We start from the raw sequence: 17,164 nt of genomic DNA on the forward strand, positions 1-17,164 counted from the left end.
CTCGCCTGGCCCAGCCTCCGTGTCTTCAGCCTCGCCTGGCCCGGCCTCCGTGCCTTCAGCCTCGCCTGGCCCGGCCTCTGCCTGTGCTTCGCCTGGTCCGGCCTCTGCCTGTGCTTCGCCTGGTCCGGCCTCTGCCTGTGCTTCGCCTGGTCCGGATCGCCATCTCCTGAGTCGCCGCCGTTGCCTTCCACCCGGTCGGCCCCCTGAACTGCTCCGTCGTCTCCCTCGTCGCCGCCGTTGCCTTCCGCACGGCCGGCCCCCGGACCGCCATCGCCTGAGTGGCCGCCGTTGCCTTCCGCACGGCCGGCCCCCGGACCGCCATCGCCTGAGTGGCCGCCGTTGCCATCCGCACGGTCGGCCCCCCGAACTGTTTGGACTCCTGTGCTGTCGGCCCCCTGAACTCTTCTGTTTTGGACTCTGTTTTTTCCTGTGTTCTGGTGTGCTTCGTTTCTTTTGGTTTTGGACTCGTTTTTTGTTTTTGTCTTTTGGCCTTCTGGTGCTCCGGTTTTGTTTTGCTTCGAGCCCTCCTTCCTGGGCCCCCGCCACCCGCCCTGGTCGGGTTGTTTTCTGTTTTTTCTGGCTGTTTTGTTTCTTGTTGGGCTGTCTGGGGCCAGCCTTTGAGGGGGGGTACTGTCATGATCCTGGGTCCTTTTGACCCAGCGTTTTGTGTTTTCTCTTCACGATTTTGGTTATGTTCTCTAATTGGTGTTTACCCTGTTCCCCCCCGTGTGTTCCTGTTTTATTGTGAAGGTCTGCGTCTTATGTGAGTGTTTTCAGTTTGCCTCCCTGGTCTCGTCATGTTAATCACTCCCAGCTGTGTCTCCCACCTGTGTGTAATCTCCCTGTGTTCTCTGAGTGTATTTAAGTTGTATTTTCTGTCTTGGTAATCGCTGGTTCGTCTGTGTTGTTTCCCCTCGGTCTCCCTGCGTCTCCCTGTATGTATTTCTCCGGACCTCCCTGCATCCTCATTCTGGTTTGTCTTATTAGTTTACCCAGTTTAGGTTTCCGGTTTCATGTTTTGTCGCCACCGCTGTTTGTACTCACACCCCTGTAAATAAACACTCATCTGCACCAGAGCTGCCGCATTTTGGGTCCTATTTCATATTCCACACGGCTTGCCCCGGCAAACCGTGACAGTCTGCATGTGATTCCTCATTTTCCAACACAGTTTTGCTTTGCTGTGCTTAAATCCTAGAAACATGAGGCTCAGCTCCGAGATCCATAAACAGATCACATCTGTTAGTTTTTATCTGAAAGCTTAAATCAGATTTAACACAAGTTAGATCTTGAAGTGTGTTCTCTATGTCAGAGAAAACAGAGCTGCTGAACATGTTTTCATATTAGCATCTGTAGGATTTGTGGAAAAAGCACTGATTCAGTCCACCAACATAGTTCAGTTTTTAACTTATCTGAAATATGTTTGAGTCATAAATCGAGTTTAGAGAATGAGCTGCTGATCAAGCAAGCAGTGTGCCTTTAATTCTCGAAGTACGCGTAACTGAGCATTATGGTGCAGAATACAATGTGAAAGAAATAGATTAATAATTTCTTTATCCCATCAATGAAACATAAATTTTCCCATTGATTCCCAGATTGGACTTGGAACAAATTTTGCTAATATTCCAGCTGCACATGAGACCTAACAAACCAACAGTGTTGGGGAGTAACGGAATACATGTACCGCCGTTACGTATTTAAAATACAAAATATGAGTAACTGTATTCCGTTACAGTTACCGTTTAAAAAGGTGGTATTCAGAATACAGTTACTTTGTTGAAATAAATGGATTACACTGCGGTACTTTCCGGTTTCATATTGTCAGGACTGTTTGGGTTTTGTTTGACAGCTACGTTCTGTTGTTCCAGGCGGCAGCGTTACGGTTGCCATGGTTACAGGGCGACGCTTCAATCAAGTCAGCTGTGGGCACGCACTGCAAACATTTAGGATCTTAGCATAGCTGGGAATCGGCGCCATGCATGACCTGCAACTTTGGTTTATTGATTAAAATGTTACCCAAATCAGTTCAGTTGTTTTATACAGTGCCAAATCACAACAACAGTCATGTCAAGATGCTTTAAACTGTAAGTAAGTTACTACAATAATACATACAGAGAAAAACCCAACAATCAAATGATCCCACTATAAGCTAGCACTTTGGCGACAATGGGAAGGAAAAACTCCCTTTTCACAGGAAGAACCCTCTGGCAGAAACCTTCGCCGCTTGTGCAGCTCTCTGGTATAATTTTACACTTGGGGCTATTGTCACTTGTAATGATATTTTTACTTTTTTGTGTCTTGATTTTGTTTCTGCTGCTAGAATTTACAACAGGGGCACGTAGTTGGACATTAAAGACTCAATGGACAGCTACTTTGAGAGCTGGGACAGTTACAGGAAAACTTCTCCATTTGTGTGTTCCTCACCTGAGTGAACGCTACTGTAAATACCGGTGGGAATAAATCCAAAGAAAAGGAAAAGAGGAACCAGGGCTGGTGTCCAGATGAGACTGACAAGGTACCGAAGGTTAGCTTCTTGGTTGTGTGGAGACTCCCAGTGCCCGCTTTGCATCACCAGGAGGGCCGGCTGCAAACAGCCCGCAAGGAATCCTGAGTCACAGTTAAAGCATCAACAGTGTCTTTTTACCTCCTGCAGCCCTCTATCTGTTGAGCTCCAGAGGAGCCACATTTGGCTCAATGCTTACATATATGTGTAAAAAGCAAATGTAGGAGCTGTGATAACTGTGTCTGATAGAATGAAGAGTAGACTGATATATGAAATATTCCTTTATTGGGTGAGAAAATCAGACCATGTCATAACTGCTGTAAGTCACACAGAATAGATATCAGAGCCTTAAACAGGCTGACGTCTGCTAAATGGGTCAAACTGGGCAGAAAGTCTACAAACACATAACATCCTTATAGAATATGATGTAACACTATAGATCAACTTAGCTCAGAATATATAAAGCATATAAACAGTTACAGCAACATGATGCAACAAACACAGCAGCTACTGATCCAAAATACTCAAAGCTTCATAGAACTGGAACCAACATTTATTTTAGCTCCATTCTGCTGCTGATACAGACTTTAGGTTTCTGAACATTAAACTTGTTGCTGCCTTTCATAGTGTGTAACCTGAAGGCCCTGAGTACTCTGAGTACTTTCTCCCACACTGGAAACACTGGGATGATCACATTATGTGAACATTACCTAATAAGACTGATTCAGCACAGACAGTTATGTTAAACTTTCCTAGCAGTCCTTCACAAACAGGTAACAGTCTGTCTATTCTCTCCATCTGTCAGCTGCTGCTGGCTCTTCCTCCTCCTCTTCCTCACACACTGCTGAGTTTGTCCTGGTGGATCATCAGGGCTGCAAAGCCTCACAGATGATGTGCAGCAGTGGGTCCCTCAGTCTGTCCTCACAGAGCACCTTTATTACACAATCAGAGAGAAAGACAAAGAGAGAGAGTGCAGGACAGACAGACATTCATTCATTCAAACCAAATAGCGCATCTATGAACCTATATCATTTGAGAACGGGACTAAAAGGTGACATGAAATGACGTGCAACAACCCACTCACCCAACTTCTCAGTTGAGAATGCCAGCATCAGGTAAATAACATGTGACCACAACCCCATGCAATCACCTGAGGTGCAGGGAAATCTAAACACCTGCGGCACCATAACAAATAAAACATAAATATTCACTTTGGCTCTTCCACTCAGTCTGCACTTTCATTCATGATTTCAACAGGTTGAAATAAGCTTTGAAGAAACATCCTTTTAGTGCTGAAATATTCAAACACTGCAGGAAGAAGAACAACAAACTGATGATGGATGTTTGTGCTTCAAACAGGAAAACCAGCAGGAATTTCCGATGTTTACGTGAACGCAGCACAGTGTTTCCATGCTCCCGAGTGTCCTCAAACGCCGCATTAGGCTCAAAGTTTACTTCCACTTCCTTAACTTCGTGGAGTGGAGCTTGTTGTTGGTGTGTGAAGAAACTGTAAGTTTTCTTTGTTTCCTCTTTTAACAGTTTGTCTTTAGGAACTTTAATGTTTGTTCAGCTCGTGTTTGATTTCTTCACACAACAAACTGTGTGTGTTTGTATTAAAGTCAGTGTGTAATGTTTTCCTGGCTAGCATCAGCTGTGTTCAGCTTAGTTCAGCACAAACAGCACAAATCTGCTGCTCCATAGTTGACAGTAATGGACTCACAGCTGGACCAACGAGGCCGAGTGTGTACTTTTTTAGTTCCCTCAAGTCGTGTCGAAATTCATGGGCTGCATCCTCCTGAGGTTGCTATCTACAGTGGGGCAAAAAAGTATTTAGTCAGCCACCGATTGTGCAAGTTCCCCCACTTAAAATGATGACAGAGGTCAGTAATTTGCACCAGAGGTACACTTCAACTGTGAGAGACAGAATGTGAAAAAAAAATCCATGAATCCACATGGTAGGATTTGTAAAGAATTTATTCGTAAATCAGGGTGGAAAATAAGTATTTGGTCACCTCAAACAAAGAAAATCTCTGGCTCTCACAGACCTGTAACGTCTTCTGTAAGAAGCTTTTCTGTCCCCCACTCGTTACCTGTATGAATGGCACCTGTTTGAACTCATCATCTGTATAAAAGACACCTGTCCACAGCCTCAAACAGTCAGACTCCAAACTCCGCCATGGCCAAGACCAAAGAGCTTTCGAAGGACACCAGGAAAAGTATTGTAGACCTGCACCAGACTGGGAAGAGTGAATCTACAATAGGCAAGCAGCTTGGTGTGAAAAAATCAACTGTGGGAGCAATCATCAGAAAATGGAAGACATACAAGACCACTGATAATCTCCCTCGATCTGGGGCTCCACGCAAGATCTCATCCCGTGGGGTCAAAATGATCATGAGAACGGTGAGCAAAGATCCCAGAACCACACGGGGGGACCTGGTGAATGACCTGCAGAGAGCTGGGACCAAAGTAACAAAGGTCACCATCAGTAACACACTACAACGGCAGGGAATCAAATCCCGCAGTGCCAGACGTGTTCCGCTGCTGAAGCCAGTGCATGTCCAGGCCCGTCTGAAGTTTGCCAGAGAGCACATGGATGATACAGCAGAGGATTGGGAGAATGTCATGTGGTCAGATGAAACCAAAGTAGAACTTTTTGGTATAAACTCAACTCGTCGTGTTTGGAGGAAGAAGAATACTGAGTTGCATCCCAAGAACACCATACCTACTGTGAAGCATGGGGGTGGAAACATCATGCTATGGGGCTGTTTTTCTGCCAAGGGGACAGGACGACTGATCCGTGTTAAGGACAGAATGAATGGGGCCATGTATCGTGAGATTTTGAGCCAAAACCTCCTTCCATCAGTGAGAACTTTGAAGATGAAACGAGGCTGGGTCTTCCAACATGACAATGATCCAAAACACACCGCCCGGGCAACAAAGGAGTGGCTCCGTAAGAAGCATTTGAAAGTCCTGGAGTGGCCTAGCCAGTCTCCAGACCTCAACCCCATAGAAAATCTGTGGCGGGAGTTGAAAGTCCGTGTTGCTCGGCGACAGCCCCAAAACATCACTGCTCTCGAGAAGATCTGCATGGAGGAATGGGCCAAAATACCAGCTACTGTGTGTGCAAACCTGGTAAAGACCTATAGTAAACGTTTGACCTCTGTTATTGCCAACAAAGGTTATGTTACAAAGTATTGAGTTGTATTTTTGTTATTGACCAAATACTTATTTTCCACCCTGATTTACGAATAAATTCTTTACAAATCCTACCATGTGGATTCATGGATTTTTTTTTCACATTCTGTCTCTCACAGTTGAAGTGTACCTCTGGTGCAAATTACTGACCTCTGTCATCATTTTAGGTGGGGGAACTTGCACAATCGGTGGCTGACTAAATACTTTTTTGCCCCACTGTAAATTATAACAGGACACTGGAGTAAATTCTCGACCATCTCACACTTCTGTTTAACATTTATTCAGCTGTGTGAAAAATCAGAATCAGAATACTTTATTAATCCCGAAGGAAATTAGGGTTACAGCAGGCAGCACGCTAATGGCGCATGGGCACTTACAAAGCAACCTTCTGACCAACTTTACACAAACATCACATTGGGGAGACATGTCAGAAAGGTAGGCTGATAGGAAAAAACAACGAAAATACATAACATGAGGTGAGAGGAGGAGAAAAAAACTCCACTCAGACTGAGCTCCTAGTGGGAGAACAGTTTGATAACAGAAAAAACACCTCAGCACAAAAAGCACATGACTATCAATACACCATAGAAACACAAGACAAGCAGCAGGGGCGGGTAAAGGGTAAGAGAGAGCCGGCGTAGACAGCGCATCCAGTCCTGCAGCATGTCTGCGCTGGTCCAGTCGACTGCCATCTTCCCCGGGAGGGGACAAGCATCGAAGGCCTTTGGAAAGGGAGGGGAGATCAGTGTGTGCACATCAGTGTGTATGTGTGTGTGTCCAGAGTTCAGGTGAGACAGTGTCCTTCGCCCTGCCAGGCTAAGTAAACAGTCTTCCAGCCAACCCAGGTGGCCTTGCATGGAATGGGGGGAACAGACTCAACACAGTCGTTATCAGGGAGTTGTTGTTCAGCTCCAGCCTTGAGGCACGCAGCTGGCGCCAAGGTATCTGCATTCTGATGTTGACGTTGTTGATTTCTCTTTTATGCGAGCAGCTCAGGAGAATTTCAAAGCTGTTCTTTAACACTCCGACACTGGTCTCTCAATCTCCCGTTGGAGAACCGCGAGCCTCCCCATGATGGTATCAAACTTCTGTTCCATGGTGTTGTCATTCTTGTGATTCCGAGACCCCACAACTGCAGTGAGCTGTTCTGCGATGTGATCCAACTTTCGCTCAAAGGTGTCATTTTGAGCAGGCCTCTCCTTGATGTATCCCAATATACGTTCAGAGGTGTTATTTTGAGTCTTCATGGCAGCTGTAAGCATCTCCAAGGTCTTAACCATGCTGCTTTTGTTGTGAGAAGTCGCGCCTCGTCCCATCGTTTCAATCCCAGCGGGCAGCCTTGGGGGGGGTTTGAACAGCCGGTTCCGCCCTCTTAATTCTCTGATAAGCCAGGGCCAAGCCAGCTCCGATCAGCAAGAACCCTGTTATCACGGTTCCGAATAGGTAGATATCGTCAGCGTCCTCGATCGACAGTCCCACCAGGCACATGATCCTCCATTTCTGCCACCCGTCCATCGTGTATCCGGCAGGGAAAGTCCCTCCAGGGCACTCGGGCTCTCCCGAGCCCAGACTTCTCGTTGAGAAAAGGGTGTCAATAGCATTCAGAGACCAGTTGATCAAATCCATAATTCTCTTTTAGGTTTTAGACACAGACTGTGAGAGACTGTTCCAGGGAAAGTAATGCACACGAAACAGGACAAGGACACAAGAGGCTAAGCAGGGAAGATAAGGGGAAGGAGGAGAGGAGAAAAGTGCGACCGCCTTCATCGAGAGCTGAAGAAAGACAAAGGAGGAACCCACCCGGGGGATTAATAACGTTTTATTTAATCTAATAATCTAATAACTTTAATCTCAGCCAAACCGATTTACTCACGAACAAATAAAACATGGAAAAAAGCCAAACAATAACTTTTTAGGTTGTCTAAGTGACTTATATATTACGTTTAACCTGAGTAGCGGAAGTCCGCGGTGATCTGAAAATGATGTGCCGGGAGTTGTGCCGTTCTCTGCGGCTCTAGTGACCCTCGAGCTCTCGGCTAGCTGTCGAACTAGTGGGTAACAGACGTCTCCGAAAACGTCGAAGCACTTTTGCAAATATGCGATATCTTGATAAACCGAGCAGATAACCTCGCATTACAGATTGCCGGGATCGGAAAAACTGTGGACTTTGCATGTGAGGAGATAAAAGATGTCAAATGCAGAGTGGGCACTTTGGAGCAAAAAATCTCCAAAGAGGAAGAGCGTATGGATTAAAACCCAGCAAAGAATCACAGATCTCGAGCGATACTCCAGACGGTGGAACCTCAGGCTGTTTGGTGTCAAAGAAGTGCAACAAGAGGATACATGGAGAGTTGCTGTTCAGATTTGTCAGGCCGTGTTGCCTGAATGTAAAAATCAACTTTATGACACCATTGACACCGTACATCGGGTCGGCTCTAAACGCCCAAACAACACCAGTCTCTGACCTATTAACATCCAGTTCATCTCCCGCAGAACTAGAGATGGCCTGTGGAAAGCAGCCAAGACATCTCCTTTCTTAAAGGAGAACCGGGACCTGAAGTTTGCTGAGGACCTATCCAGAGAAGACAGAGTGCCGGAGCAAGTTACAGATTAAACTCTCCAACTTTCATAGTCAACTCTTATCATCTTGGTTAAATACTCTTGCAACTTTTCTCTCCATGAATATCTCATTTGGAACAATCAGGATATTAAATTTAAGAACAAATTATTATATATTCAGAAATGGGTTGATAGAAATATTTTACTTGTGAGTCAGTTACTGAATGCTAATGGTCAATTATTTTCTTATAAGGAACTTTTGTCTGTTTATGATTTTCCTGTCACTGCAAGAGAACATGCTGTAGGTTTTGATGCAATACCAGATGGGGTGAAAAGGTTACTGGTGTCTGCTCCTAAAGGTAGAAATTGTATTATTCCAGAACTAAATCCAAGATGGCGCCAGTGTGTGTGGCTCGCCGTCTGGCTCTTCCTCTGTTGTGTTTGCTTATGTTGTTTTTTACTGCTAGAGTCAACTCTCTTTTAATGTACAATCGCCAAAAACTTTTGGACCTCCGACCAGTTGCCAGTGATCTTACCAATACAACTTATAATGGACATAAGGCGTTACCTCCATTCCTGTCTGGGATACCAGCTAACCTCTGTCGGACCCTGGCCCCAGCCTCACGGCGAAAGCGTTTCAGACGCCGGGGCAAACGTAGCGGTCTACTCGTGAAACTTAAGGCGTACTTGGTGCGCTCTTCTCCGGCTCTTTGGAACGAACGTGGATCGGTACCTTGTCATGCCTTTTCTCCGTGCTCTCTGGAGCCCATCGATGCCTGGCTGGTGCCCGTTGTTGGCTCGGATCAGATGTCCCAGCCACGAAAGATTTCCCCTCATCTTCGTCGGCACGGTGCGAACCTACAGAACCTGCGGCCGCTGCGTCGGGTCTCGCTGTCAGCCACGAACACGCTGACCTCCACCAGGATTGGATTGGTGAACACTAGATCGCTGAGTAATAAAACTTTTATTTTAAGGGATTTATTTATGACCCAAGGACTGGATTTCCTCTGTATAACTGAGACATGGTTGAGGGCCGGTGAGTCCAGCGCTTTTACAGATCTCTTACCTGATGACTGCTGCTTCTTAAACTCTCCTCGAATATCAGGCAGAGGAGGAGGACTAGCGGTTGTTTTTAAGAAGCAGTATAAATGTAAACCACTGCCATTATTAACCTCACCTAGTAGCTTTGAACTGAGCATGTTTGAGCTAGGTCGGTCTCACACAGTGCTCTGTGCAGTGGTTTACAGACCCCCAAAATACAATAAGAACTTCTTAAATGACTTTTCTGATCTGTTGGCTGAAATTATGCCAAAATATGATCATGTCCTTATTATTGGGGACTTCAATATTCATGTGTGCTGCCCTGACAAGCCAATGGCAAAGGACTTTTTAAATCTTATTGACTCTTTTGATCTTGTGCAACCTGTGTCTGTGCCTACACAAAAATATGGGCACACGTTGGATCTTGTTTTAACTCACAATTTACCTGTCTCTAACTTAGAGGTTTGTGATGTTGTATGGTCAGACCATAGGCCTGTCCTGTTTGAGGTTTTCCTTCCTTGTACTAAAGTTAATCTTCCTCCTGTTGCTGCTAGGAGCTGTCGTATTTTTAACCCTTCCTCTGCTGGACAGTTCTCTATTGCTTTTAATCAGAACGGCGGCCTTCCTGATTTCATATGCAATGATACAGAAGAGCTGAGTACGTGGTTTTATTCTGTCTGCCAAACTGCTTTAGATTCAGTGGCCCCCTTTAAGCTTAAGCAAGTTAAAGCCAAATCTGAACCCTGGCTGAATGAAGACACCCGGGCTGCCAGAAGAAAGTGCAGGAGAGCTGAACGTAAATGGAAGAAGGATCAACTTCAGGTGTCATACCAAATGTTACAAGATTACTGGAATTCTTACCAGAAAACTGTAAAAGATGCTAAGAGGAAACATTTCGCTACTATTATTCAGGCAAACTGTCGTAAGCCTCATGTCTTATTTAAGACTATTGACATGGTCCTTCATGCTCCACAGACTGCTGGTGTCGAGTCTTCTCAGGAAATTTGTGAAAACTTCCTACACTTTTTTATTGATAAAGTGCTATCTGTCAAAGCACAGACTTCCCAGTCCGTTCCCGACCCTTCTACCCCTGTCCCTAGTTCTGCTGTCTTTGACAGGTTTGAGCCAGTTTCCATGCTCTGCCTGCAGGAGTTGGTTGCTCACATGAAGCCCTCAGGTTCCCCTTATGATGCTCTCCCTCCTCGATTTTTCAAAGAGGTTTTTCTCACTATAGCATCAGCTGTACAATCCATTGTAAATAGTAGTCTGTCCTCTGGTGTTGTACCTGTCAATCTCAAACATGCAGTGATTCAGCCTCTACTCAAAAAACCTGCTCTTGATCCTGATATTATTGCGAATTACAGACCTATTTCCAAACTGCCTTTTATCTCAAAGATTCTTGAAAAGGTAGTTTACAAGCAATTAATGTCCTTCCTAGAAGAACACGGTATTTTAGAAGTTTTCCAATCTGGTTTTAAAGCTTTACATAGTACTGAATCTGCCCTTTTAAGAGTTTTTAATGATGTGTTTTTGGCAAATGACTCAGGTGACTGTGTTATTATTGTGCTGTTAGATTTAACTGCTGCTTTTGATACAGTGGATCATAATATTTTAATTTCCCGTTTAGAGCAGTTGGTGGGTATGCGGAGTACCGCACTGCAGTGGCTCAGATCCTATTTGGCAGAGCGAACGTTCTCTGTGAAACTAGGGGAGTTTGTATCCTCTACTGCTTCTCTTCAATGTGGGGTTCCACAGGGTTCAGTTTTAGGCCCGCTTCTTTTCTCTCTATATCTCCTACCCCTTGGGTCTATTTTCAGGAAACATGGGATTTCTTTCCACTGCTACGCCGATGACTCCCAGATTTATTTCCCACTTAAAAAGATAAATGGCTTCTCAGTAGACCCGCTGCTCAGATGCCTTGATGAAATAAGGACTTGGATGGCTTTGAACTTTTTACATTTTAATGAACAGAAAACAGAAGTGATGGTTTTTGGTGGCGCTTCTGAGGCCACTATTATAGATCTTGGTTCACTGGCACAGTATGTTAAACCAGTCATCACTAATCTGGGAGTTAAAATAGAGGCAAATCTTAAACTTGAAAGCCAGGTCAGAGCTGTTGTAAGATCTAGCTTTTTTCATTTGAGGGAATTAGCCAAAATAAAGCCTATCTTATCGAAACAGCATTTTCAGACAGTAATCCATGCCTTTGTTACTTCTAGGCTGGATTATTGTAACGCACTTTATTTTGGGATTAGTGATGCGTCCATTAGGCGCCTGCAGGTTGTGCAAAATGCTGCAGCACGTCTTTTAACTGGAACAAAAAAGTTTGAGCACATTACCCCTATTTTAATTTCACTCCACTGGCTACCTGTACATTTTAGGATTGTTTTTAAAATTCTCTTATTTGCTTTTAAATCTCTTAATGGCCTGGCCCCCCCCTACCTCTCGGAGCTACTACAACCATATACACCTGCCCGTTCCCTTAGGTCCGCCAATCAGCAGCTCCTTAAGGTACCGAAAACTAAGTATAAATTTAAAGGTGATCGTGCTTTTGCTGTAGCTGCTCCAAAGTTGTGGAATGATCTGCCCTTGCATGTTAGGCAGGCCTCTTCTGTCTCTGAATTTAAAAGTCTTCTTAAAACATATTTATTCGCTGAAGCCTTTGGCATTGATTAGAGGGGTTGACTCAATTTGTTTTAACATGTTTTAATTTATTGTATCTATTTATTTTATCGTATCTCATTTTAATTTTCTTTACGTATGCTATTAACATGTACAGCACTTTGTGAAACCCTGGTTTTATGTTAAAGTGCTTTAGAAATAAAGTTGGTATGGTATGGTATGGTAAATCCTGCTAGCATATACATCGGTAACATCTATCCTTTATTGAGTGATAAAGCCACAAATCAATGTATTAGACAAATCATTCAAAAAGATATTGTTTCCAAACCTGCAGCTGTATTTTACTGGAACAATATTTTCAATGATATAAACTGGAAAAACACTTGGATTCTATCAAGGAAATTTATTCTCACTAATAAGGTCAGAGAAGTTACTCTTAAGTTGATTCATAGATGTTATCCGGTAAAGACACGTCTGGTTAAATTTAAGAGAAATATTGATACTCTTTGTACTTTTTGCAGCAGTGCAGAGGAAACAATATGTCATTTATTTTGGAATGCACATATACACATGTTTTTTGGATTGATCTAAATAATTTTATAAACACCAAAATTGATCCCTCATGTAAACTGAAGTTTCAACATATTCTATTTGGCCTCTCACATACCGATAAAATAATTCCAGGAAAAAAATACATTATCAATCTTCTGATTATTTTTGCCAAATTTCACATACATTGTACAATATTTTCTCAACAGGGTCCAAACATATTTGCTTTTAAAGCCCTGTTTTCCAATTATCTAGAGAATCTTAAGAACAGTTCTAACTCCAAAGCATGTAAAACACAAGAGCTGTATCGAATGTATAGTTTCACTTGACTTACATGTTGTTTATTTATACCTTGAGCCAGGGGCGATTTTAGCCCATTTTTGGGGGTGCTTCAGCACCGTCTCACACTTCTGTTTAATCAGTTTTTTGTTTGACGTTTATTCAGCTGTGTGAAAACAAAGGAGGAACCCACCCGAGTGACTTATATATCATGTTTAACCTGAGTAGCGAAAGACCGCGGGGGTCTGAAAACGATGAAGCCGGGAGTCCGCTGCTCTCGCCGGCTGGTGTGACCATTGAACCCCCCCGGCTAGCTATCGAGCTGGTGGGTAACAGACGTCTCCGAAAACGTCGGCGCACTTTTGCAAATATGCGATGTCTTGATAAACCGAGCAGATATTTGAAGTTTACACAGCTACTTTCTCTCCTGAAAATATGTTAAAAGTTTATTTTGTGACCCAGAAAGAGTAATAAGAGTGATATTAAAACTTAGTAGCGGCCGCCATTGTTGGAAACTGAAATTGGCTGGGCCGCGCTATGAATTCTGGGATATGGTGGGCCACGAAGGACACACTCGACCCATCCTTCAAATTCGGGGAAATGAAGGATGCATTTGTCGGCTGCATTTGAAAGAGTTGACGAATTGGGACAGGCTTCATTGCCTGGCTTTGAGGTAATCGGCCTTCAAATGCGGCCTCAGGAGGATGCAGCTTACGTTTTGGGACACAACGTCTGTGTGAAGGTAAATGAAGCAATCTGTAATGTTTTCCTGGCTAACATCAGCTGTGTGCAGCTTAGTTCCAGCACAAACAGCACAAATCTGCCGCTCCATAGTTCACAGTAACAGACTCACAGCGTATTTGACCAATGAGGCCGAGTGTTAAACGCTCTTCCTCCTTTTATTGTTTGTGCGAATGTGTGTGTTAATGTAACCAGTATAAAGACCTAAAAGTAATTAACTCATCCACTCCAGCTCCTCTCCCACAGGGGAATTTGTAGAAAAGTGGTGCGCCGTTATTTTTACATTTAACATAAAGTACGAACTTACATGGAACATATTTGACACAAGATAAAAAAACCCACAAAATTCGACATACCTGACAAAGAAAAGTAAAAAGAAAGAAAGACCTCCAAGTAATTAACTTGCCTGCTCCAGCTCCCACAACCAAATACAATGACAATAATTAAACTAAAAACACACAATCCGAAACATCAGGGTGGCTAAATATACATCATATGTGTGCTGTACAGTGTTGGAAAAGAAATGACACGAACCTCCCCCACAGGGGAATTGTAGAAAAGGGGAGTACACTGTATTTATAGGGTTGCACCAAAGAAGAAGAAGAAAAGGATTAGGAGGGGCTCTAACTGATAATGAACATTACAGCCTTGGAGGTCCTAAAAATCAGGTATAAAAGGAACAGTTTGGGGTTTAGAACTCATTTTGTGTAATTAGAACAATATGTGATTTATGAGCCGATTACATTAACATTAAATCACTCTAAGCAGGTGTAAGTGATTATTTCCACTGTAGTCTGGACATAAAAGATGGCTGCAGACACCAGGTTCAAAGTTTAGTTTTAGTTCAGTGTTGAAGTGTTGGGCTGAGTTTTTTGTCTGCTGTTTCTGGAAGTTTCAGCTGCTGTTTACAGACAGCTTTATTGTACTGGATGTTTGTAGTTTGAAGGAAAAAGAATCCATGATGAGTCAGTTTGAATGTTTTCACTGATGATCTGTAGAAAAATAACAGTGAAGACTTTTCTCAGTACAGGGTGGAGTGTTTGGTTCAGTTTGTAGATGGAGGCAGCAGCTCTGTAGGTGGACAGTTTTATTCTTGGACTGATGTAAAAATTCTTGCTGATGTTTCTGTTGATGCTGCTCACAGACAAACACGAGGTCAGTTTTTGCTAACATTGTTTTCCTGATGTGATTAATGTGCAGCTTGGAAACATCTGGAGTTGGTGAGGACGGGTTGACACTATGATCAGCAGCTGAGCTGGAACAGCAGAGTTCCTCTCAGTATTTGAGGATTCAGAGACTTTTGGAGACTTCTGGTCACTTTCTGTTAGAAATGTTCGACTGTAAAACTGTCTGAAATGATGCTGCTGACTTCAGGGTTCAGCCTTCACAGTGAAACAAAAGAGGAAAGATGTAAATGTTCTTGTGCAGTGAGTTCCCTCAGACTTTTGATTACACTCAGACAAACAGCAGCTTCACTGCATTTAGTTCATGTTTGTCTGTTTAGACATAATCACTGCTGTGTTTTAGTGTCTCTGCTGGAACTGCACCAAACTCCTTCATTCACCATCCCAACACTGAGAGGATGTTAGAGACACAGGGGCACCTTCACCTCTCCCCAGAAAAAGTACCAGAAAACAGACGTCTTTTCAGGAGCTCAGAAGGAACCTCTTCAGATTTCTTCCACTCGAGCAAAAGTTCCAGCAAAGAAAATATTCAAAGATCAGAAATGAATAGATCAAATCTATCAGTTGTGACATGGACAGGAAGATGACTGTTGACCAGAGGAGGAAGAAGAGAACAGTCTGAGGTTTCTCTGTTTTATACTTCCCCCTCATCCTAGCCTGTATGACATCAGCACACATAGCAACAGTTTAGCAACCACACTTCCTGTTTCATAACAGCTCCATGAGTCCTTATTTGGAAGAAACACTAAACAGCTAATGACTGTGACCACAGAAAGTTGAAGAGTCCACTTGCTCTTTATCAAGCAGAAAACGGTAATGACCACACTCAATCAACAATAACAATGACTAAGAAGTTCTTGAAATGAATTTCAGTTAAAAAAAAACCCCAGAAAAAAAACCTATTAAACCTATAACTGTGATTATCAGGAACATGGTCATTGAAGGCATCACGTGATGCTGCTGTCTCCTGTATCTGTACAGAGTTTAAAAAACTCAGTCACATGATGTTCCTCTGTCTCTACATCTGTTTCTCTGACTGCAGCTCTGTTTGAATGAACTGGATCGTCCAATTCTCAAACGTGTTAACTCTGCTGATCATCTTTGAATCCTAGATCTGGAAATAAAGGTGGTGAATATTTGGTTTTTAAAATTCTTTCTTTGACTCAGTGTCACTTTGCTTTAGAGACAGAAAGAGATTTCAGATTAACTGGTGTTATTTCTCAGAAACAAAATAAACTTTTTTTCTACATTTGGGGTATTTAGCCCATACAATTAAAGCTGTAAAATAAAATAAGAAAATAAAGAAAATAATAATAATAAAAAATAAAACATTTTCCAAGATAGCATAGTCCCTGCAAAATAATCCCATTTATCCCCACCCAGGTCACTGACCTGTACACTGTATTTCCCAACCTGACATGAGGGAGTTGCACACAGACAGAAGTTACAGAGTTCGAAACGGATCAAGGAAAGGACCCACATGCTTTGAAATTTCCTGGTAGAGTGTTGGAGTGAGTGTTTTATTTTTTCCAGTTTTAGACACAACGTGAGGTCACATAACCATTGTTAATGAGTGGGCATAAAAATTCAACTCAATAAGGTGTCCAATGTGTGCCAAAATTGAACAAGGCTGGACAACGAGAGTCCCTCCCTCTAAAAGCACTCTGTGTGGGGAACATGAGAGCCAGACCAAAGCTCAGAGGTGAGATGACCATCTCTAACTGTCCATGACTGCTCTCCATGTCACAGCTCAGCACTCCCATCAGTGCTCCATCATTATTCACAGGAACCCACCTGGACCTCCACCCAGCTCTGTGTCCTTAAAGAGTGACGAGTTCAAGGACATTGGTTCCTCTCATGCAGAGAGGTAATGTGTGTCTAAATGTTGTTGTGACTCAGTGTTTGTAAACAAATCCTGCATCATTTTTAATGTCAGCTCAGCTCTTTTTCACACATATTTCCATCATCAAATATTTATATTCTGACTGTGATTATGACGAATTCCTTCTTGGTACCACACTCTACGGCAGATTTAGAAACCTCATGTTAAACCAGTACTAGTATATATGTAGACTCGTTTGAATGTTCATCTTTTTCTGGACTCCTCTGCTTTTATTTTCTTTATTTGATTTCATATTTCTTGTTTTATAGACTTCAGCTGACTGTAAGCAGTTTTCTAAAGATTGTAAGCTCTCTTTGTTTTCTGTTAACAGTTTGATCAGTTCTGTCAGTCTCTTTTTCATTTATATATTAGCAGCAGAGTTGGAGCTCCATTAAATTAAATATGCACCACCAGAGGGCGCTGTTAACGGTGTCACATATAGTTCTACATGATTTTGGTTTAATGAGGCATTTGGGTTGTTGTATTCTTGTTCTTGTTGTATCAGGTCTACTCATGAAGTCATTATCATTCAGTATGTCAGTGGTTCCCAAACTTTTTTTCGCTAGGCCCCCCTTTGTTTTACAGGAACTCCATTGCAGTTTATTTCACAC

The 17,164-nt window shown here is 43.0% G+C and overlaps 1 protein-coding gene and 1 long non-coding RNA gene across 2 annotated transcripts in view; both read left to right on the forward strand.

Moving 5' to 3' along the window:
• The window catches only part of hars (histidyl-tRNA synthetase), a 43,810-nt gene extending 41,170 nt beyond the window's left edge, over positions 1-2,640 (forward strand). The window contains exon 14 of the mRNA XM_080309018.1: positions 1,866-2,640. The gene's annotated coding sequence lies outside the window, so the exon portion shown is untranslated. The remainder of the gene's footprint in view (positions 1-1,865) is intronic.
• A 510-nt stretch (positions 2,641-3,150) lies between these two features.
• On the forward strand, positions 3,151-15,809 carry LOC145432279 (uncharacterized). Its single transcript, XR_013912562.1, has 2 exons — positions 3,151-4,009; positions 14,688-15,809. It is a non-coding gene; the product is annotated as an uncharacterized LOC145432279 (long non-coding RNA).
• The last annotated feature ends 1,355 nt before the right edge of the window (positions 15,810-17,164 follow it).

Source organism: Astatotilapia calliptera, chromosome 2 (genome assembly GCF_964374335.1).
Source record: "Astatotilapia calliptera chromosome 2, fAstCal68.1, whole genome shotgun sequence".
Classification (NCBI taxonomy): Eukaryota; Metazoa; Chordata; class Actinopteri; order Cichliformes; family Cichlidae; genus Astatotilapia; species Astatotilapia calliptera.